Raw genomic sequence first — 25,639 nt, forward strand, 5'->3', positions numbered from 1 at the left:
ATAGTAACTTGCATCTTTGAATGAGAATTTGCTTGCTTACAGCAACGTGCTATATGTTCTGAATGCCCGAATTGGGAATCTGTGTCAAAACTTTGTTAGGAATTATGTGATCCTTACTAGCTGGAAGTAAGGGAGATGGGGCATGAAGTTATTTCTAGGAGTTGGAGACATACCAAGTTTAGCTCAGTTCTGGGCATCTTTGAAATACCTATACAAACTTGTTCCTACATAGTAACTTGCATCTTTGAATGAGAATCTGCTTGCTTACAGCAACGTGCTATATGTTCTGAATGCCCGAATTGGGAATCTGTGTCAAAACTTTGTTAGGAATTATGTGATCCTTACTAGCTGGAAGTAAGGCAGATGGGGCATGAAGTTATTTCTTGGAGTTGGACACATACCAAGTTTAGCTCAGTTCTGGGCATCTTTGAAATACCTATACAAACTTGTTCCTATATAGTAACTTGCATCTTTGAATGAGAATGTGCTTGCTTGCAGCAACGTGCTATATGTTCTGAATGCCCGAATTGGGAATCTGTGTCAAAACTTTGTTAGGAATTATGTGATCCTTACTAGCTGGAAGTAAGGGAGATGGGGCATGAAGTTATTTCTAGGAGTTGGACACATACCAAGTTTAGCTCAGTTCTGGGCATCTTTGAAATACCTATACAAACTTGTTCCTACATAGTAACTTGCATCTTTAATGAGAATCTGCTTGCTTACAGCAACGTGCTATATGTTCTGAATGCCCGAATTGGCAATCTGTGTCAAAACTTTGTTAGGAATTATGTGATCCTTACTAGCTGGAAGTAAGGGAGATGGGGCATGAAGTTATTTCTAGGAGTTGGACACATACCAAGTTTAGCTCAGTTCTGGGCATCTTTGAAATACCTATAGAAACTTGTTCCTACATAGTAACTTGTAACTTTGAATGAAAATGTGCTTGCTTACAGCAACGTGCTATATGTTCTGAATGCCCGAATTGGGAATCTGTGTCAAAACTTTGTTAGGAATTATGTGATCATTACTAGCTGGAAGTAAGGGAGATGGGGCATGAAGTTATTTCTAGGAGTTGGACACATACCAAGTTTAGCTCAGTTCTGGGCATCTTTGAAATACCTATACAAACTTGTTCCTACATAGTAACTTGCAACTTTGAATGAAAATGTGCTTGCTTACAGCAACGTGCTATACGTTGTGAATGCCCGAATTGGGAATCTGTGTCAAAACTTTGTTAGGAATTATGTGATCCTTACTAGCTGGAAGTAAGGGAGATGGGGCATGAAGTTATTTCTAGGAGTTGGACACATACCAAGTTTAGCTCAGTTCTGGGCATCTTTGAAATACCTATACAAACTTTTTCCTACATAGTAACTTGCAACTTTGAATGAGAATGTGCTTGCTTACAGCAACGTGCTATATGTTCTGAATGCCCGAATTGGGAATCTGTGTCAAAACTTTGTTAGGAATTATGTGATCCTTACTAGCTGGAAGTAAGGGAGATGGGGCATGAAGCTATTTCTAGGAGTTGGACACATACCAAGTTTAGCTCAGTTCTGGGCATCTTTGAAATACCTATACAAACTTGTTCCTACATAGTAACTTGCATCTTTGAATGAGAATGTGCTTGCTTGCAGCAACGTGCTATATGTTCTCAATGCCCGAATTGGGAATCTGTGTCAAAACTTTGTTAGGAATTATGTGATCCTTACTAGCTGGAAGTAAGGGAGATGGGGCATGAAGTTATTTCTAGGAGTTGGACACATACAAAGTTTAGCCCAGTTCTGGGCATCTTTGAAATACCTATACAAACTTGTTCCTACATAGTAACTTGCATCTTTGAATGAGAATGTGCTTGCTTACAGCAACGTGCTATATGTTCTGAATGCCCGAATTGGGAATCTGTGTCAAAACTTTGTTAGGAATATGTGATCCGTACTAGCTGGAAGTAAGGCAGACGGGGGATGAAGTTATTTCTAGGAGTGGGACACATACCAAGTTTAGCTCAGTTCTGGGCATCTTTGAAATACCTATACAAACTTGTTCCTACCTAGTAACTTGCATCTTTGAATGAGAATGTGCTTGCTTACAGCAACGTGCTATATGTTCTGAATGCCCGAATTGGGAATCTGTGTCAAAACTTTGTTAGGAATTATGTGATCCTTACTAGCTGGAAGTAAGGGAGATGGGGCATGAAGTTATTTCTAGGAGTTGGACACATACCAAGTTTAGCTCAGTTCTGGGCATCTTTGAAATACCTATACAAACTTGTTCCTACCTAGTAACTTGCATCTTTGAATGAGAATGTGCTTGCTTACAGCAACGTGCTATATGTTCTGAATGCCCGAATTGGGAATCTGTGTCAAAACTTTGTTAGGAATTATGTGATCCTTACTAGCTGGAAGTAAGGGAGATGGGGCATGAAGTTATTTCTAGGAGTTGGACACATACCAAGTTTAGCTCAGTTCTGGGCATCTTTGAAATACCTATACAAACTTGTTCCTACATAGTAACTTGCAACTTTGAATGAAAATGTGCTTGCTTACAGCAACGTGCTATATGTTCTGAATGCCCGAATTGGGAATCTGTGTCAAAACTTTGTTAGGAATTATGTGATCCTTACTAGCTGGAAGTAAGGGAGATGGGGCATGAAGTTATTTCTAGGAGTTGGACACATACCAAGTTTAGCTCAGTTCTGGGCATCTTTGAAATACCTATACAAACTTGTTCCTACATAGTAACTTGCAACTTTGAATGAGAATGTGCTTGCTTACAGCAACGTGCTATATGTTCTGAATGCCCGAATTGGGAATCTGTGTCAAAACTTTGTTAGGAATTATGTGATCCTTACTAGCTGGAAGTAAGGGAGATGGGGCATGAAGTTATTTCTAGGAGTTGGACACATACCAAGTTTAGCTCAGTTCTGGGCATCTTTGAAATACCTATACAAACTTGTTCCTACATAGTAACTTGCATCTTTGAATGAGAATGTGCTTGCTTGCAGCAACGTGCTATATGTTCTGAATGCCCGAATTGGGAATCTGTGTCAAAACTTTGTTAGGAATTATGTGATCCTTACTAGCTGGAAGTAAGGGAGATGGGGCATGAAGTTATTTCTAGGAGTTGCACACATACAAAGTTTAGCCCAGTTCTGGGCATCTTTGAAATACCTATACAAACTTGTTCCTACATAGTAACTTGCATCTTTGAATGAGAATGTGCTTGCTTACAGCAACGTGCTATATGTTCTGAATGCCCGAATTGGGAATCTGTGTCAAAACTTTGTTAGGAATATGTGATCCGTACTAGCTGGAAGTAAGGCAGACGGGGGATGAAGTTATTTCTAGGAGTGGGACACATACCAAGTTTAGCTCAGTTCTGGGCATCTTTGAAATACCTATACAAACTTGTTCCTACCTAGTAACTTGCATCTTTGAATGAAAATGTGCTTGCTTACAGCAACGTGCTATATGTTCTGAATGCCCGAATTGGGAATCTGTGTCAAAACTTTGTTTGGAATTATGTGATCCTTACTAGCTGGAAGTAAGGGAGATGGGGCATGAAGTTATTTCTAGGAGTTGGACACATACCAAGTTTAGCTCAGTTCTGGGCATCTTTGAAATACCTATACAAACTTGTTCCCACATAGTAACTTGCATCTTTGAATGAGAATCTGCTTGCTTACAGCAACGTGCTATATGTTCTGAATTCCCGAATTGAGAATCTGTGTCAAAACTTTGTTAGGAATTATGTGATCCTTACTAGCTGGAAGTAAGGGAGATGGGGCATGAAGTTATTTCTAGGAGTTGGACACATACCAAGTTTAGCTCAGTTCTGGGCATCTTTGAAATACCTATACAAACTTGTTCCTACATAGTAACTTGCAACTTTGAGTGAAAATGTGCTTGCTTATAGCAACGTGCTATATGTTCTGAATGCCCGAATTGGGAATCAGTGTCAAAACTTTGTTAGGAATTATGTGATCCTTACTAGCTGGTAGTAAGGGAGATGGGGCATGAAGTTATTTCTAGGAGTTGGACACATACCAAGTTTAGCTCAGTTCTGGGCATCTTTGAAATACCTATACAAACTTGTTCCTACCTAGTAACTTGCAACTTTGAATGAGAATGTGCTTGCTTACAGCAACGTGCTATATGTTCTAAATGCCCGAATTGGGAATCTGTGTCAAAACTTTGTTAGGAATTATGTGATCCTTACTAGCTGGAAGTAAGGGAGATGGGGCATGAAGTTATTTCTTGGAGTTGGAGACATACCAAGTTTAGCTCAGTTCTGGGCATCTTTGAAATACCTATACAAACTTGTTCCTACATAGTAACTTGCATCTTTGAATGAGAATGTGCTTGCTTACAGCAACGTGCTCTATGTTCTGATTGCCCGAATTGGGAATCTGTGTCAAAACTTTGTTAGGAATTATGTGATCCTTACTAGCTGGAAGTAAGGGAGATGGGGCATGAAGTTATTTCTAGGAGTTGGACACATACCAAGTTTAGCTCAGTTCTGGGCATCTTTGAAATACCTATACAAACTTGTTCCTACATAGTAACTTGCATCTTTGAATGAGAATGTGCTTGCTTACAGCAACGTGCTATATGTTCTGAATGCCCGAATTGGGAATCTGTGTCAAAACTTTGTTAGGAATTATGTGATCCTTACTAGCTGGAAGTAAGGGAGATGGGGCATGAAGTTATTTCTAGGAGTTGGACACATACCAAGTTTAGCTCAGTTCTGGGCATCTTTGAAATACCTATACAAAATTGTTCCTACATAGTAACTTGCATCTTTGAATGAGAATCTGCTTGCTTACAGCAACGTGCTATATGTTCTGAATGCCCGAATTGGGAATCTGTGTCAAAACTTTGTTAGAAATTATGTGATCCTTACTAGCTGGAAGTAAGGGAGTTGGGGCACGAAGTTATTTCTAGGAGTTGGACACATACCAAGTTTAGCTCAGTTCTGGGCATCTTTGAAATACCTATACAAACTTGTTCCTACATAGTAACTTGCAACTTTGAATGAGAATGTGCTTGCTTGCAGCAACGTGCTATATGTTCTGAATGCCCGAATTGGGAATCTGTGTCAAAACTTTGTTAGGAATTATGTGATCCTTACTAGCTGGAAGTAAGGGAGATGGGTCATGAAGTTATTTCTAGGAGTTGGACACATACCAAGTTTAGCTCAGTTCTGGGCATCTTTGAAATACCTATACAAACTTGTTCCTACATAGTAACTTGCAACTTTGAATGAGAATGTGCTTGCTTACAGCAACGTGCTATATGTTCTGAATGCCCGAATTGGGAATCTGTGTCAAAACTTTGTTAGGAATTATGTGATCCTTACTAACTGGAAGTAAGGGAGATGGGGCATGAAGTTATTTCTAGGAGTTGGACACATACCAAGTTTAGCTCAGTTCTGGGCATCTTTGAAATACCTATACAAACTTGTTCCTACATAGTAACTTGCATCTTTGAATGAGAATGTGCTTGCTTACAGCAACGTGCTATATGTTCTGAATGCCCGATTTGGGAATCTGTGTCAAAACTTTGTTAGGAATTATGTGATCCTTACTAGCTGGAAGTAAGGGAGATGGGGCATGAAGTTATTTCTAGGAGTTGGACACATACCAAGTTTAGCTCAGTTCTGGGCATCTTTGAAATACCTATACAAACTTGTTCCTGCATAGTAACTTGCAACTTTGAATGAAAATGTGCTTGCTTACAGCAACGTGCTATATGTTCGGAATGCCCGAATTGGGAATCTGTGTCAAAACTTTGTTAGGAATTATGTGATCCTTACTAGCTGGAAGTAAGGGAGATGGGGCATGAAGTTATTTCTAGGAGTTGGACAAATACCAAGTTTAGCTCAGTTCTGGGCATCTTTGAAATACCTATACAAACTTGTTCCTACATAGTAACTTGCATCTTTGAATGAGAATCTGCTTGCTTACAGCAACGTGCTATATGTTCTGAATGCCCGAATTGGGAATCTGTGTCAAAACTTTGTTAGGAATTATGTGATCCTTACTAGCTGGAAGTAAGGGAGATGGGGCATGAAGTTATTTCTAGGAGTTGGACACATACCAAGTTTAGCTCAGTTCTGGGCATCTTTGAAATACCTATACAAACTTGTTCCTACATAGTAACTTGCAACTTTGAATGAGAATGTGCTTGCTTGCAGCAACGTGCTATATGTTCTGAATGCCCGATTTGGGAATCTGTGTCAAAACTTTGTTAGGAATTATGTGATCCTTACTAGCAGGAAGTAAGGGAGATGGGGCATGAAGTTATTTCTAGGAGTTGGACACATACCAAGTTTAGCTCAGTTCTGGGCATCTTTGAAATACCTATACAAACTTGTTCCTACATAGTAACTTGCAACTTTGAATGAGAATGTGCTTGCCTACAGCAACGTGCTATATGTTCTGAATGCCCGAATTGGGAATCTGTGTCAAAACTTTGTTAGGAATTATGTGATCCTTAATAGCTGGAAGTAAGGGAGATGGGGCATGAAGTTATTTCTTGGAGTTGGACACATACCAAGTTTAGCTCAGTTCTGGGCATCTTTGAAATACCTATACAAACTTGTTCCTACATAGTAACTTGCAACTTTGAATGAGAATGTGATTGCCTACAGCAACGTGCTATATGTTCTGAATGCCCGAATTGGGAATCTGTGTCAAAACTTTGTTAGGAATTATGTGATCCTTACTAGCTGGAAGTAAGGGAGATGGGGCATGAAGTTATTTCTAGGAGTTGGACACATACCAAGTATAGCTCAGTTCTGGGCATCTTTGAAATACCTATACAAACTTGTTCCTACATAGTAACTTGCATCCTTGAATGAGAATCTGCTTGCTTACAGCAACGTGCTATATGTTCTGAATGCCCGAATTGGGAATCTGTGTCAAAACTTTGTTAGGAATTATGTGATCCTTACTAGCTGGAAGTAAGGGAGATGGGGCATGAAGTTATTTCTAGGAGTTGGACACATACCAAGTTTAGCTCAGTTCTGGGCATCTTTGAAATACCTATACAAACTTGTTCCTACATAGTAACTTGCAACTTTAAATGAAAATGTGCTTGCTTACAGCAACGTGCTATATGTTCTGAATGCCCGAATTGGCAATCTGTGTCAAAACTTTGTTAGGAATTATGTGATCCTTACTAGCTGGAAGTAAGGGAGATGGGGCATGAAGTTATTTCTAGGAGTTGGACACATACCAAGTTTAGCTCAGTTCTGGGCATCTTTGAAATACCTATACAAACTTGTTCCTACATAGTAACTTGCATCTTTGAATGAGAATCTGCTTGCTTACAGCAACGTGCTATATGTTCTGAATGCCCGAATTGGCAATCTGTGTCAAAACTTTGTTAGGAATTATGTGATCCTTACTAGCTGGAAGTAAGGGAGATGGGGCATGAAGTTATTTCTAGGAGTTGGACACATACCAAGTTTAGCTCAGTTCTGGGCATCTTTGAAATACCTATACAAACTTGTTCCTACATAGTAACTTGCAACTTTGAAAGAGAATGTGCTTGCTTACAGCAACGTGCTATATGTTCTGAATGCCCGAATTGGGAATCTGTGTCAAAACTTTGTTAGGAATTATGTGATCCTTACTAGCTGGAAGTAAGGGAGATGGGGCATGAAGTTATTTCTAGGAGTTGGACACATACCAAGTTTAGCTCAGTTCTGGGCATCTTTGAAAAACCTATACAAACTTGTTCCTACATAGTAACTTGCAACTTTGAATGAGAATGTGCTTGCTTGCAGCAACGTGCTATATGTTCTGAATGCCCGAATTGAGAATCTGTGTCAAAACTTTGTTAGGAATTATGTGATCCTTACTAGCTGGAAGTAAGGGAGATGGGGCATGAAGTTATTTCTAGGAGTTGGACACATACCAAGTTTAGCTCAGTTCTGGGCATCTTTGAAATACCTATACAAACTTGTTCCTACATAGTAACTTGCATCTTTGAATGAGAATGTGCTTGCTTACAGCAACGTGCTATATGTTCTGAATGCCCGAATTGGGAATCTGTGTCAAAACTTTGTTAGGAATTATGTGATCCTTACTAGCTGGAAGTAAGGGAGATGGGGCATGAAGTTATTTCTAGGAGTTGGACACATACCAAGTTTAGCTCAGTTCTGGGCATCTTTGAAATACCTATACAAACTTGTTCCTACCTAGTAACTTGCATCTTTGAATGAGAATGTGCTTGCTTACAGCAACGTGCTATATGTTCTGAATGCCCGAATTGGGAATCTGTGTCAAAACTTTGTTAGGAATTATGTGATCCTTACTAGCTGGAAGTAAGGGAGATGGGGCATGAAGTTATTTCTAGGAGTTGGACACATACCAAGTTTAGCTCAGTTCTGGGCATCTTTGAAATACCTATACAAACTTGTTCCTACATAGTAACTTGCATCTTTGAATGAGAATGTGCTTGCTTACAGCAACGTGCTATATGTTCTGAATGCCCGAATTGGGAATCTGTGTCAAAACTTTGTTAGGAATTATGTGATCCTTACTAGCTGGAAGTAAGGGAGATGGGGCATGAAGTTATTTCTAGGAGTTGGACACATACCAAGTTTAGCTCAGTTCTGGGCATCTTTGAAATACCTATACAAACTTGTTCCTACATAGTAACTTGCAACTTTGAATGAGAATGTGCTTGCTTACAGCAACGTGCTATATGTTCTGAATGCCCGAATTGGGAATCCGTGTCAAAACTTTGTTAGGAATTATGTGATCCTTACTAGCTGGAAGTAAGGGAGATGGGGCATGAAGTTATTTCTTGGAGTTGGACACATACCAAGTTTAGCTCAGTTCTGGGCATCTTTGAAATACCTATACAAACTTGTTCCTACATAGTAACTTGCAACTTTGAATGAGAATGTGCTTGCTGACAGCAACGTGCTATATGTTCTGAATGCCCGAATTGGGACTCTGTGTCAAAACTTTGTTAGGAATTATGTGATCCTTACTAGCTGGAAGTAAGGGAGATGGGGCATGAAGTTATTTCTAGGAGTTGGACACATACCAAGTTTAGCTCAGTTCTGGGCATCTTTGAAATACCTATACAAACTTGTTCCTACATAGTAACTTGCATCTTTGAATGAGAATGTGCTTGCTTACAGCAACGTGCTATATGTTCTGAATGCCCGAATTGGGAATCTGTGTCAAAACTTTGTTAGGAATTATGTGATCCTTACTAGCTGGAAGTAAGGGAGATGGGGCATGAAGTTATTTCTAGGAGTTGGACACATACCAAGTTTAGCTCAGTTCTGGGCATCTTTGAAATACCTATACAAACTTGTTCCTACATAGTAACTTGCAACTTTGAATGAAAATATGCTTGCTTACAGCAACGTGCTATATGTTCTGAATGCCCGAATTGGGAATCTGTGTCAAAACTTTGTTAGGAATTATGTGATCCTTACTAGCTGGAAGTAAGGGAGATGGGGCATGAAGTTATTTCTAGGAGTTGGACACATACCAAGTTTAGCTCAGTTCTGGGCATCTTTGAAATACCTATACAAACTTGTTCCTACATAGTAACTTGCTACTTTGAATGAGAATGTGCTTGCTTACAGCAACGTGCTATATGTTCTGAATGCCCGAATTGGGAATCTGTGTCAAAACTTTGTTAGGAATTATGTGATCCTTACTAGCTGGAAGTAAGGGAGATGGGGCATGAAGTTATTTCTTGGAGTTGGACACATACCAAGTTTAGCTCAGTTCTGGGCATCTTTGAAATACCTATACAAACTTGTTCCTACATAGTAACTTGCATCTTTGAATGAGAATTTGCTTGCTTACAGCAACGTGCTATATGTTCTGAATGCCCGAATTGGGAATCTGTGTCAAAACTTTGTTAGGAATTATGTGATCCTTACTAGCTGGAAGTAAGGGAGATGGGGCATGAAGTTATTTCTAGGAGTTGGAGACATACCAAGTTTAGCTCAGTTCTGGGCATCTTTGAAATACCTATACAAACTTGTTCCTACATAGTAACTTGCATCTTTGAATGAGAATCTGCTTGCTTACAGCAACGTGCTATATGTTCTGAATGCCCGAATTGGGAATCTGTGTCAAAACTTTGTTAGGAATTATGTGATCCTTACTAGCTGGAAGTAAGGCAGATGGGGCATGAAGTTATTTCTTGGAGTTGGACACATACCAAGTTTAGCTCAGTTCTGGGCATCTTTGAAATACCTATACAAACTTGTTCCTACATAGTAACTTGCATCTTCGAATGAGAATGTGCTTGCTTGCAGCAACGTGCTATATGTTCTGAATGCCCGAATTGGGAATCTGTGTCAAAACTTTGTTAGGAATTATGTGATCCTTACTAGCTGGAAGTAAGGGAGATGGGGCATGAAGTTATTTCTAGGAGTTGGACACATACCAAGTTTAGCTCAGTTCTGGGCATCTTTGAAATACCTATACAAACTTGTTCCTACATAGTAACTTGCATCTTTAATGAGAATCTGCTTGCTTACAGCAACGTGCTATATGTTCTGAATGCCCGAATTGGCAATCTGTGTCAAAACTTTGTTAGGAATTATGTGATCCTTACTAGCTGGAAGTAAGGGAGATGGGGCATGAAGTTATTTCTAGGAGTTGGACACATACCAAGTTTAGCTCAGTTCTGGGCATCTTTGAAATACCTATAGAAACTTGTTCCTACATAGTAACTTGTAACTTTGAATGAAAATGTGCTTGCTTACAGCAACGTGCTATATGTTCTGAATGCCCGAATTGGGAATCTGTGTCAAAACTTTGTTAGGAATTATGTGATCCTTACTAGCTGGAAGTAAGGGAGATGGGGCATGAAGTTATTTCTAGGAGTTGGACACATACCAAGTTTAGCTCAGTTCTGGGCATCTTTGAAATACCTATACAAACTTGTTCCTACATAGTAACTTGCAACTTTGAATGAAAATGTGCTTGCTTACAGCAACGTGCTATACGTTGTGAATGCCCGAATTGGGAATCTGTGTCAAAACTTTGTTAGGAATTATGTGATCCTTACTAGCTGGAAGTAAGGGAGATGGGGCATGAAGTTATTTCTAGGAGTTGGACACATACCAAGTTTAGCTCAGTTCTGGGCATCTTTGAAATACCTATTCAAACTTTTTCCTACATAGTAACTTGCAACTTTGAATGAGAATGTGCTTGCTTACAGCAACGTGCTATATGTTCTGAATGCCCGAATTGGGAATCTGTGTCAAAACTTTGTTAGGAATTATGTGATCCTTACTAGCTGGAAGTAAGGGAGATGGGGCATGAAGCTATTTCTAGGAGTTGGACACATACCAAGTTTAGCTCAGTTCTGGGCATCTTTGAAATACCTATACAAACTTGTTCCTACATAGTAACTTGCATCTTTGAATGAGAATGTGCTTGCTTGCAGCAACGTGCTATATGTTCTCAATGCCCGAATTGGGAATCTGTGTCAAAACTTTGTTAGGAATTATGTGATCCTTACTAGCTGGAAGTAAGGGAGATGGGGCATGAAGTTATTTCTAGGAGTTGGACACATACAAAGTTTAGCCCAGTTCTGGGCATCTTTGAAATACCTATACAAACTTGTTCCTACATAGTAACTTGCATCTTTGAATGAGAATGTGCTTGCTTACAGCAACGTGCTATATGTTCTGAATGCCCGAATTGGGAATCTGTGTCAAAACTTTGTTAGGAATATGTGATCCGTACTAGCTGGAAGTAAGGCAGACGGGGGATGAAGTTATTTCTAGGAGTGGGACACATACCAAGTTTAGCTCAGTTCTGGGCATCTTTGAAATACCTATACAAACTTGTTCCTACCTAGTAACTTGCATCTTTGAATGAGAATGTGCTTGCTTACAGCAACGTGCTATATGTTCTGAATGCCCGAATTGGGAATCTGTGTCAAAACTTTGTTAGGAATTATGTGATCCTTACTAGCTGGAAGTAAGGGAGATGGGGCATGAAGTTATTTCTAGGAGTTGGACACATACCAAGTTTAGCTCAGTTCTGGGCATCTTTGAAATACCTATACAAACTTGTTCCTACCTAGTAACTTGCATCTTTGAATGAGAATGTGCTTGCTTACAGCAACGTGCTATATGTTCTGAATGCCCGAATTGGGAATCTGTGTCAAAACTTTGTTAGGAATTATGTGATCCTTACTAGCTGGAAGTAAGGGAGATGGGGCATGAAGTTATTTCTAGGAGTTGGACACATACCAAGTTTAGCTCAGTTCTGGGCATCTTTCAAATACCTATACAAACTTGTTCCTACATAGTAACTTGCAACTTTGAATGAAAATGTGCTTGCTTACAGCAACGTGCTATATGTTCTGAATGCCCGAATTGGGAATCTGTGTCAAAACTTTGTTAGGAATTATGTGATCCTTACTAGCTGGAAGTAAGGGAGATGGGGCATGAAGTTATTTCTAGGAGTTGGACACATACCAAGTTTAGCTCAGTTCTGGGCATCTTTGAAATACCTATACAAACTTGTTCCTACATAGTAACTTGCAACTTTGAATGAGAATGTGCTTGCTTACAGCAACGTGCTATATGTTCTGAATGCCCGAATTGGGAATCTGTGTCAAAACTTTGTTAGGAATTATGTGATCCTTACTAGCTGGAAGTAAGGGAGATGGGGCATGAAGTTATTTCTAGGAGTTGGACACATACCAAGTTTAGCTCAGTTCTGGGCATCTTTGAAATACCTATACAAACTTGTTCCTACATAGTAACTTGCATCTTTGAATGAGAATGTGCTTGCTTGCAGCAACGTGCTATATGTTCTGAATGCCCGAATTGGGAATCTGTGTCAAAACTTTGTTAGGAATTATGTGATCCTTACTAGCTGGAAGTAAGGGAGATGGGGCATGAAGTTATTTCTAGGAGTTGCACACATACAAAGTTTAGCCCAGTTCTGGGCATCTTTGAAATACCTATACAAACTTGTTCCTACATAGTAACTTTCAACTTTGAATGAGAATGTGCTTGCTTACAGCAACGTGCTATATGTTCTGAATGCCCGAATTGGGAATCTGTGTCAAAACTTTGTTAGGAATATGTGATCCGTACTAGCTGGAAGTAAGGCAGACGGGGGATGAAGTTATTTCTAGGAGTGGGACACATACCAAGTTTAGCTCAGTTCTGGGCATCTTTGAAATACCTATACAAACTTGTTCCTACCTAGTAACTTGCATCTTTGAATGAAAATGTGCTTGCTTACAGCAACGTGCTATATGTTCTGAATGCCCGAATTGGGAATCTGTGTCAAAACTTTGTTTGGAATTATGTGATCCTTACTAGCTGGAAGTAAGGGAGATGGGGCATGAAGTTATTTCTAGGAGTTGGACACATACCAAGTTTAGCTCAGTTCTGGGCATCTTTGAAATACCTATACAAACTTGTTCCCACATAGTAACTTGCATCTTTGAATGAGAATCTGCTTGCTTACAGCAACGTGCTATATGTTCTGAATTCCCGAATTGAGAATCTGTGTCAAAACTTTGTTAGGAATTATGTGATCCTTACTAGCTGGAAGTAAGGGAGATGGGGCATGAAGTTATTTCTAGGAGTTGGACACATACCAAGTTTAGCTCAGTTCTGGGCATCTTTGAAATACCTATACAAACTTGTTCCTACATAGTAACTTGCAACTTTGAGTGAAAATGTGCTTGCTTATAGCAACGTGCTATATGTTCTGAATGCCCGAATTGGGAATCAGTGTCAAAACTTTGTTAGGAATTATGTGATCCTTACTAGCTGGTAGTAAGGGAGATGGGGCATGAAGTTATTTCTAGGAGTTGGACACATACCAAGTTTAGCTCAGTTCTGGGCATCTTTGAAATACCTATACAAACTTGTTCCTACCTAGTAACTTGCAACTTTGAATGAGAATGTGCTTGCTTACAGCAACGTGCTATATGTTCTAAATGCCCGAATTGGGAATCTGTGTCAAAACTTTGTTAGGAATTATGTGATCCTTACTAGCTGGAAGTAAGGGAGATGGGGCATGAAGTTATTTCTTGGAGTTGGAGACATACCAAGTTTAGCTCAGTTCTGGGCATCTTTGAAATACCTATACAAACTTGTTCCTACATAGTAACTTGCATCTTTGAATGAGAATGTGCTTGCTTACAGCAACGTGCTCTATGTTCTGATTGCCCGAATTGGGAATCTGTGTCAAAACTTTGTTAGGAATTATGTGATCCTTACTAGCTGGAAGTAAGGGAGATGGGGCATGAAGTTATTTCTAGGAGTTGGACACATACCAAGTTTAGCTCAGTTCTGGGCATCTTTGAAATACCTATACAAACTTGTTCCTACATAGTAACTTGCATCTTTGAATGAGAATGTGCTTGCTTACAGCAACGTGCTATATGTTCTGAATGCCCGAATTGGGAATCTGTGTCAAAACTTTGTTAGGAATTATGTGATCCTTACTAGCTGGAAGTAAGGGAGATGGGGCATGAAGTTATTTCTAGGAGTTGGACACATACCAAGTTTAGCTCAGTTCTGGGCATCTTTGAAATACCTATACAAACTTGTTCCTACATAGTAACTTGCATCTTTGAATGAGAATCTGCTTGCTTACAGCAACGTGCTATATGTTCTGAATGCCCGAATTGGGAATCTGTGTCAAAACTTTGTTAGAAATTATGTGATCCTTACTAGCTGGAAGTAAGGGAGTTGGGGCATGAAGTTATTTCTAGGAGTTGGACACATACCAAGTTTAGCTCAGTTCTGGGCATCTTTGAAATACCTATACAAACTTGTTCCTACATAGTAACTTGCAACTTTGAATGAGAATGTGCTTGCTTGCAGCAACGTGCTATATGTTCTGAATGCCCGAATTGGGAATCTGTGTCAAAACTTTGTTAGGAATTATGTGATCCTTACTAGCTGGAAGTAAGGGAGATGGGTCATGAAGTTATTTCTAGGAGTTGGACACATACCAAGTTTAGCTCAGTTCTGGGCATCTTTGAAATACCTATACAAACTTGTTCCTACATAGTAACTTGCAACTTTGAATGAGAATGTGCTTGCTTACAGCAACGTGCTATATGTTCTGAATGCCCGAATTGGGAATCTGTGTCAAAACTTTGTTAGGAATTATGTGATCCTTACTAACTGGAAGTAAGGGAGATGGGGCATGAAGTTATTTCTAGGAGTTGGACACATACCAAGTTTAGCTCAGTTCTGGGCATCTTTGAAATACCTATACAAACTTGTTCCTACATAGTAACTTGCATCTTTGAATGAGAATGTGCTTGCTTACAGCAACGTGCTATATGTTCGGAATGCCCGAATTGGGAATCTGTGTCAAAACTTTGTTAAGAATTATGTGATCCTTACTAGCTGGAAGTAAGGGAGATGGGGCATGAAGTTATTTCTAGGAGTTGGACCAATACCAAGTTTAGCTCAGTTCTGGGCATCTTTGAAATACCTATACAAACTTGTTCCTACATAGTAACTTGCATCTTTGAATGAGAATCTGCTTGCTTACAGCAACGTGCTATATGTTCTGAATGCCCGAATTGGGAATCTGTGTCAAAACTTTGTTAGGAATTATGTGATCCTTACTAGCTGGAAGTAAGGGAGATGGGGCATGAAGTTATTTCTAGGAGTTGGACACATACCAAGTTTAGCTCAGTTCTGGGCATCTTTGAAATACCTATACAAACTTGTTCCTACATAGTAACTTGCAACTTTGAATGAGAATGTGCTTGCTTGCAGCAACGTGCTATATGTTCTGAATGCCCGATTTGGGAATCTGTGTCAAAACTTTGTTAGGAATTATGTGATCCTTACTAGCTGGAAGTAAGGGAGATGGGGCATGAAGTTATTTCTAGGAGTTGGACACATACCAAGTTTAGCTCAGTTCTGGGCATCTTTGAAATACCTATACAAACTTGTTGCTACATAGTAACTTGCATCATTAATGAGAATGTGCTTGCTTACAGCAACGTGTTATATGTTCTGAATGCCCGAATTGGGAATCTGTGTCAAAACTTTGTTAGGAATTATGTGATCCTTACTAGCTGGAAGTAAGGGAGATGGGGCATGAAGTTATTTCTTGGAGTTGGAGACATACCAAGTTTAGCTCAGTTCTGGGCATCTTTGAAATACCTATACAAACTTGTTCCTACATAGTAACTTGCATCTTTGAATGAGAATGTGCTTGCTTACAGCAACGTGCTATATGTTCTGAATGCCCGAATTGGGAATCTGTGTCAAAACTTTGTTAGGAATTATGTGATCCTTACTAGCTGGAAGTAAGGGAGATGGGGCATGAAGTTATTTCTAGGAGTTGGACACATACCAAGTTTAGCTCAGTTCTGGGCATCTTTGAAATACCTATACAAACTTGTTCCTACATAGTAACTTGCATCTTTGAATAAGAATCTGCTTGCTTACAGCAACGTGCTATATGTTCTTAATGCCCGAATTGGGAATCTGTGTCAAAACTTTGTTAGGAATTATGTGATCCTTACTAGCTGGAAGTGAGGGAGATGGGGCATGAAGTTATTTCTAGGAGTTGGACACATACCAAGTTTAGCTCAGTTCTGGGCATCTTTGAAATACCTATACAAACTTGTTCCTACATAGTAACTTGCATCTTTGAATGAGAATGTGCTTGCTTACAGCAACGTGCTATATGTTCTGAATGCCCGAATTGGGAATCTGTGTCAAAACTTTGTTAGGAATTATGTGATCCTTACTAGCTGGAAGTAAGGGAGATGGGGCATGAAGTTATTTCTAGGAGTTGGACACATACCAAGTTTAGCTCAGTTCTGGGCATCTTTGAAATACCTATACAAACTTGTTCCTACATAGTAACTTGCAACTTTGAATGAGAATGTGCTTGCTTAGAGCAACGTGCTATATGTTCTGAATGCCCGAATTGGCAATCTGTGTCAAAACTTTGTTAGGAATTATGTGATCCTTACTAGCTGGAAGTAAGGGAGATGGGGCATGAAGTTATTTCTAGGAGTTGGACACATACCAAGTTTAGCTCAGTTCTGGGCATCTTTGAAATACCTATACAAACTTGTTCCTACATAGTAACTTGCATCTTTGAATGAGAATGTGCTTGCTTACAGCAACGTGCTATATGTTCTGAATGCCCGAATTGGGAATCTGTGTCAAAACTTTGTTAGGAATTATGTGATCCTTACTAGCTGGAAGTAAGGGAGATGGGGCATGAAGTTATTTCTAGGAGTTGGACACATACCAAGTTTAGCTCAGTTCTGGGCATCTTTGAAATACCTATACAAACTTGTTCCTACATAGTAACTTGCATCTTTGAATGAGAATGTGCTTGCTTACAGCAACGTGCTATATGTTCTGAATGCCCGAATTGGGAATCTGTGTCAAAACTTTGTTAGGAATTATGTGATCCTTACTAGCTGGAAGTAAGGGAGATGGGGCATGAAGTTATTTCTAGGAGTTGGACACATACCAAGTTTAGCTCAGTTCTGGGCATCTTTGAAATACCTATACAAACTTGTTCCTACCTAGTAACTTGCATCTTTGAATGAGAATGTGCTTGCTTACAGCAACGTGCTATATGTTCTGAATGCCCGAATTGGCAATCTGTGTCAAAACTTTGTTAGGAATTATGTGATCCTTACTAGCTGGAAGTAAGGGAGATGGGGCATGAAGTTATTTCTAGGAGTTGGACACATACCAAGTTTAGCTCAGTTCTGGGCATCTTTGAAATACCTATACAAACTTGTTCCTACATAGTAACTTGCAACTTTGAATGAGAATGTGCTTGCTTACAGCAACGTGCTATATGTTCTGAATGCCCGAATTGGGAATCTGTGTCAAAACTTTGTTAGGAATTAGGTGATCCTTACTAGCTGGAAGTAAGGGAGATGGGGCATGAAGTTATTTCTTGGAGTTGGACACATACCAAGTTTAGCTCAGTTCTGGGCATCTTTGAAATACCTATACAAACTTGTTCCTACATAGTAACTTGCAACTTTGAATGAGAATGTGCTTGCCTACAGCAACGTGCTATATGTTCTGAATGCCCGAATTGGGAATCTGTGTCAAAACTTTGTTAGGAATTATGTGATCCTTACTAGCTGGAAGTAAGGGAGATGGGGCATGAAGTTATTTCTAGGAGTTGGACACATACCAAGTTTAGCTCAGTTCTGGGCATCTTTGAAATACCTATACAAACTTGTTCCTACATAGTAACTTGCAACTTTGAATGAGAATGTGCTTGCTTACAGCAACGTGCTATATGTTCTGAATGCCCGAATTGGGAATCTGTGTCAAAACTTTGTTAGGAATTATGTGATCCTTACTAGCTGGAAGTAAGGGAGATGGGGCATGAAGTTATTTCTTGGAGTTGGAGACATACCAAGTTTAGCTCAGTTCTGGGCATCTTTGGAATACCTATACAAACTTGTTCCTACATAGTAACTTGCATCTTTGAATGAGAATGTGCTTGCTGACAGCAACGTGCTATATGTTCTGAATGCCCGAATTGGCAATCTGTGTCAAAACTTTGTTAGGAATTATGTGATCCTTACTAGCTGGAAGTAAGGGAGATGGGGCATGAAGTTATTTCTAGGAGTTGGACACATACCAAGTTTAGCTCAGTTCTGGGCATCTTTGAAATACCTATACAAACTTGTTCCTATATAGTAACTTGCATCTTTGAATGAGAATCTGCTTGCTTACAGCAACGTGCTATATGTTCTGAATGCCCGAAATGGGAATCTGTGTCAAAACTTTGTTAGGAATTATGTGATCCTTACTAGCTGGAAGTAAGGGAGATGGGGCATGAAGTTTTTTCTAGGAGTTGGACACATACCAAGTTTAGCTCAGTTCTGGGCATCTTTGAAATACCTATACAAACTTGTTCCTACATAGTAACTTGCAACTTTGAATGAAAAAGTGCTTGCTTACAGCAACGTGCTATATGTTCTGAATGCCCGAATTGGCAATCTGTGTCAAAACTTTGTTAGGAATTATGTGATCCTTACTAGCTGGAAGTAAGGGAGATGGGGCATGAAGTTATTTCTAGGAGTTGGACACATACCAAGTTTAGCTCAGTTCTGGGCATCTTTGAAATACCTATACAAACTTGTTCCTACATAGTAACTTGCATCTTTGAATGAGAATGTGCTTGCTTACAGCAACGTGCTATATGTTCTGAATGCCCGAATTGGGAATCTGTGTCAAAACTTTGTTAGGAATTATGTGATCCTTACTAGCTGGAAGTAAGGGAGATGGGGCATGAAGTTATTTCTAGGAGTTGGACACATACCAAGTTTAGCTCAGTTCTGGGCATCTTTGAAATACCTATACAAACTTGTTCCTACATAGTAACTTGCATCTTTAATGAGAATGTGCTTGCTTACAGCAACGTGCTATATGTTCTGAATGCCCGAATTGGGAATCTGTGTCAAAACTTTGTTAGGAATTATGTGATCCTTACTAAGCTGGAAGTAAGGGAGATGGGGCATGAAGTTATTTCTAGGAGTTGGACACATACCAAGTTTAGCTCAGTTCTGGGCATCTTTGAAATACCTATACAAACTTGTTCCTACCTAGTAACTTGCATCTTTAATGAGAATGTGCTTGCTTAGAGCAACGTGCTATATGTTCTGAATGCCCGAATTGGGAATCTGTGTCAAAACTTTGTTAGGAATTATGTGATCCTTACTAGCTGGAAGTAAGGGAGATGGGGCATGAAGTTATTTCTAGGAGTTGGACACATACCAAGTTTAGCTCAGTTCTGGGCATCTTTGAAATACCTATACAAACTTGTTCCTACATAGTAACTTGCATCTTTGAATGAGAATGTGCTTGCTTACAGCAACGTGCTATATGTTCTGAATGCCCGAATTGGGAATCTGTGTCAAAACTTTGTTAGGAATTATGTGATCCTTACTAGCTGGAAGTAAGGGAGATGGGGCATGAAGTTATTTCTAGGAGTTGGACACATACCAAGTTTAGCTCAGTTCTGGGCATCTTTGAAATACCTATACAAACTTGTTCCTACATAGTAACTTGCAACTTTGAATGAGAATGTGCTTGCTTACAGCAACGTGCTATATGTTCTGAATGCCCGAATTGGGAATCTGTGTCAAAACTTTGTTAGGAATTATGTGATCCTTACTAGCTGGAAGTAAGGGAGATGGGGCATGAAGTTATTTCTAGGAGTTGGACACATACCAAGTTTAGCTCAGTTCTGGGCATCTTTGAAATACCTATACAAACTTGTTCCTACATAGTAACTTGCAACTTTGAATGAGAATGTGCTTGCTTGCAGCAACGTGCTATATGTTCTGAATGCCCGAATTGGGAATCTGTGTCAAAACTTTGTTAGGAATTATGTGATCCTTACTAGCTGGAAGTAAGGCAGATGGGGCATGAAGTTATTTCTAGGAGTTGGACACATACCAAGTTTAGCTCAGTTCTGGGCATCTTTGAAATACCTATAAACTTGTTCCTACATAGTAACTTGCAACTTTTAATGAGAATGTTCTTGCTTACAGCAACGTGCTATATGTTCTGAATGCCCGAATTGGGAATCTGTGTCAAAACTTTGTTAGGAATTATGTGATCCTTACTAGCTAGAAGTAAGGGAGATGGGGCATGAAGTTATTTCTAGGAGTTGGACACATACCAAGTTTAGCTCAGTTCTGGGCATCTTTGAAATACCTATACAAACATGTTCCTACATAGTAACTTGCATCTTTAATGAGAATGTGCTTGCTTACAGCAACGTGCTATATGTTCTGAATGCCCGAATTGGCAATCTGTGTCAAAACTTTGTTAGGAATTATGTGATCCTTACTAGCTGGAAGTAAGGGAGACGGGGCATGAAGTTATTTCTAGGAGTTGGACACATACCAAGTTTAGCTCAGTTCTGGGCATCTTTGAAATACCTATACAAACTTGTTCCTACATAGTAACTTGCATCGTTGAATGAGAATCTGCTTGCTTACAGCAACGTGCTATATGTTCTGAATGCCCGATTTGGGAATCTGTGTCAAAACTTTGTTAGGAATTATGTGATCCTTACTAGCTGGAGGTAAGGGAGATGGGTCATGAAGTTATTTCTAGGAGTTGGACACATACCAAGTTTAGCTCAGTTCTGGGCATCTTTGAAATACCTATACAAACTTGTTCCTACATAGTAACTTGCAACTTTGAATGAGAATGTGCTTGCTTACAGCAACGTGCTATATGTTCTGAATGCCCGAATTGGGAATCTGTGTCAAAACTTTGTTAGGAATTATGTGATCCTTACTAGCTGGAAGTAAGGGAGATGGGGCATGAAGTTATTTCTAGGAGTTGGACACATACCAAGTTTAGCTCAGTTCTGGGCATCTTTGAAATACCTATACAAACTTGTACCTACATAGTAACTTGCAACTTTGAATGAGAATGTGCTTGCTTGCAGCAACGTGCTATATGTTCTGAATGCCCGAATTGGGAATCTGTGTCAAAACTTTGTTAGGAATTATGTGATCCTTACTAGCTGGAAGTAAGGGAGATGGGGCATGAAGTTATTTCTAGGAGTTGGACACATACCAAGTTTAGCTCAGTTCTGGGCATCTTTGAAATACCTATACAAACTTGTTCCTACATAGTAACTTGCAACTTTGAATGAGAATGTGCTTGCTTACAGCAACGTGCTATATGTTCTGAATGCCCGAATTGGGAATCTGTGTCAAAACTTTGTTAGGAATTGTGATCCTTACTAGCTGGAAGTAAGGGAGATGGGGCATGAAGTTATTTCTAGGAGTTGGACACATACCAAGTTTAGCTCAGTTCTGGGCATCTTTGAAATACCTATACAAACATGTTCCTACATAGTAACTTGCATCTTTAATGAGAATGTGCTTGCTTACAGCAACGTGCTATATGTTCTGAATGCCCGAATTGGCAATCTGTGTCAAAACTTTGTTAGGAATTATGTGATCCTTACTAGCTGGAAGTAAGGGAGACGGGGCATGAAGTTATTTCTAGGAGTTGGACACATACCAAGTTTAGCTCAGTTCTGGGCATCTTTGAAATACCTATACAAACTTGTTCCTACATAGTAACTTGCATCTTTGAATGAGAATCTGCTTGCTTACAGCAACGTGCTATATGTTCTGAATGCCCGATTTGGGAATCTGTGTCAAAACTTTGTTAGGAATTATGTGATCCTTACTAGCTGGAAGTAAGGGAGATGGGGCATGAAGTTATTTCTAGGAGTTGGACACATACCAAGTTTAGCTCAGTTCTGGGCATCTTTGAAATACCTATACAAAATTGTTCCTACATAGTAACTTGCATCTTTGAATGAGAATCTGCTTGCTTACAGCAACGTGCTATATGTTCTGAATGCCCGAATTGGGAATCTGTGTCAAAACTTTGTTAGGAATTATGTGATCCTTACTAGCTGGAAGTAAGGGAGATGGGGCATGAAGTTATTTCTAGGAGTTGGACACATACCAAGTTTAGCTCAGTTCTGGGCATCTTTGAAATACCTATACAAACTTGTTCCTACATAGTAACTTGCATCTTTGAATGAGAATCTGCTTGCGTACAGCAACGTGCTATATGTTCTGAATGCCCGAATTGGGAATCTGTGTCAAAACTTTGTTAGGAATTATGTGATCCTTACTAGCTGGAAGTAAGGGAGATGGGGCATGTAGTTATTTCTTGGAGTTGGAGACATACCAAGTTTAGCTCAGTTCTGGGCATCTTTGGAATACCTATACAAACTTGTTCCTACATAGTAACTTGCATCTTTGAATGAGAATGTGCTTGCTGACAGCAACGTGCTATATGTTCTGAATGCCCGAATTGGCAATCTGTGTCAAAACTTTGTTAGGAATTATGTGATCCTTACTAGCTGGAAGTAAGGGAGATGGGGCATGAAGTTATTTCTAGGAGTTGGACACATACCAAGTTTAGCTCAGTTCTGGGCATCTTTGAAATACCTATACAAACATGTTCCTACATAGTAACTTGCATCTTTGAATGAGAATCTGCTTGCTTACAGCAACGTGCTATATGTTCTGAATGCCCGAATTGGGAATCTGTGTCAAAACTTTGTTAGGAATTATGTGATCCTTACTAGCTGGAAGTAAGGGAGATGGGGCATGAAGTTATTTCTAGGAGTTGGACACATACCAAGTTTAGCTCAGTTCTGGGCATCTTTGAAATACCTATACAAACTTGTTCCTACATAGTAACTTGCAACTTTGAATGAAAATGTGCTTGCTTACAGCAACGTGCTATATGTTCTGAATGCCCGAATTGGGAATCTGTGTCAAAACTTTGTTAGGAATTATGTGATCCTTACTAGCTGGAAGTAAGGGAGATGGGGCATGAAGTTATTTCTAGGAGTTGGACACATACCAAGTTTAGCTCAGTTCTGGGCATCTTTGAAATACCTATACAAACTTGTTCCTACATAGTAACTTGCATCTTTGAATGAGAATGTGCTTGCTTACAGCAACGTGCTATATGTTCTGAATGCCCGAATTGGCAATCTGTGTCAAAATTTTGTTAGGAATTATATGATCCTTACTAGCTGGAAGTAAGGGAGATGGGGCATGAAGTTATTTCTAGGAGTTGGACACATACCAAGTTTAGCTCAGTTCTGGGCATCTTTGAAATACCTATACAAACTTGTTCCTACATAGTAACTTGCATCTTTGAATGAGAATCTGCTTGCTTACAGCAACGTGCTATATGTTCTGAAGGCCCGAATTGGGAATCTGTGTCAAAACTTTGTTAGGAATTATGTGATCCTTACTAGCTGGAAGTAAGGCAGATGGGGCATGAAGTTATTTCTAGAAGTTGGACACATACCAAGTTTAGCTCAGTTCTGGGCATCTTTGAAATACCTATACAAACTTGTTCCTACATAGTAACTTGCAACTTTGAATGAGAATGTGCTTGCTTGCAGCAACGTGCTATATGTTCTGAATGCCCGAATTGGGAATCTGTGTCAAAACTTTGTTAGGAATTATGTGATCCTTACTAGCTGGAAGTAAGGGAGATGGGGCATGAAGTTATTTCTAGGAGTTGGACACATACCAAGTTTAGCTCAGTTCTGGGCATCTTTGAAATACCTATACAAACTTGTTCCTACATAGTAACTTGCAACTTTGAATGAGAATGTGCTTGCTTACAGCAACGTGCTATATGTTCTGAATGCCCGAATTGGGAATCTGTGTCAAAACTTTGTTAGGAATTATGTGATCCTTACTAGCTGGAAGTAAGGGAGATGGGGCATGAAGTTATTTCTAGGAGTTGGACACATACCAAGTTTAGCTCAGTTCTGGGCATCTTTGAAATACCTATACAAACATGTTCCTACATAGTAACTTGCATCTTTAATGAGAATGTGCTTGCTTACAGCAACGTGCTATATGTTCTGAATGCCCGAATTGGGAATCTGTGTCAAAACTTTGTTAGGAATTATGTGATCCTTACTAGCTGGAAGTAAGGGAGATGGGGCATGAAGTTATTTCTAGGAGTTGGACACATACCAAGTTTAGCTCAGTTCTGGGCATCTTTGAAATACCTATACAAACTTGTTCCTACATAGTAACTTGCAACTTTGAATGAAAATGTGCTTGCTTACAGCAACGTGCTATATGTTCTGAATGCCCGAATTGGGAATCTGTGTCAAAACTTTGTTAGGAATTATGTGATCCTTACTAGCTGGAAGTAAGGGAGATGGGGCATGAAGTTATTTCTAGGAGTTGGACACATACCAAGTTTAGCTCAGTTCTGGGCATCTTTGAAATACCTATACAAACTTGTTCCTACATAGTAACTTGCATCTTTGAATGAGAATGTGCTTGCTTACAGCAACGTGCTATATGTTCTGAATGCCCGAATTGGCAATCTGTGTCAAAACTTTGTTAGGAATTATATGATCCTTACTAGCTGGAAGTAAGGGAGATGGGGCATGAAGTTATTTCTAGGAGTTGGACACATACCAAGTTTAGCTCAGTTCTGGGCATCTTTGAAATACCTATACAAACTTGTTCCTACATAGTAACTTGCATCTTTGAATGAGAATCTGCTTGCTTACAGCAACGTGCTATATGTTCTGAAGGCCCGAATTGGGAATCTGTGTCAAAACTTTGTTAGGAATTATGTGATCCTTACTAGCTGGAAGTAAGGCAGATGGGGCATGAAGTTATTTCTAGAAGTTGGACACATACCAAGTTTAGGTCAGTTCTGGGCATCTTTGAAATACCTATACAAACTTGTTCCTACATAGTAACTTGCAACTTTGAATGAGAATGTGCTTGCTTGCAGCAACGTGCTATATGTTCTGAATGCCCGAATTGGGAATCTGTGTCAAAACTTTGTTAGGAATTATGTGATCCTTACTAGCTGGAAGTAAGGGAGATGGGGCATGAAGTTATTTCTAGGAGTTGGACACATACCAAGTTTAGCTCAGTTCTGGGCATCTTTGAAATACCTATACAAACTTGTTCCTACATAGTAACTTGCAACTTTGAATGAGAATGTGCTTGCTTACAGCAACGTGCTATATGTTCTGAATGCCCGAATTGGGAATCTGTGTCAAAACTTTGTTAGGAATTATGTGATCCTTACT

Source organism: Diceros bicornis, chromosome 21 (genome assembly GCF_020826845.1).
Source record: "Diceros bicornis minor isolate mBicDic1 chromosome 21, mDicBic1.mat.cur, whole genome shotgun sequence".
Classification (NCBI taxonomy): Eukaryota; Metazoa; Chordata; class Mammalia; order Perissodactyla; family Rhinocerotidae; genus Diceros; species Diceros bicornis.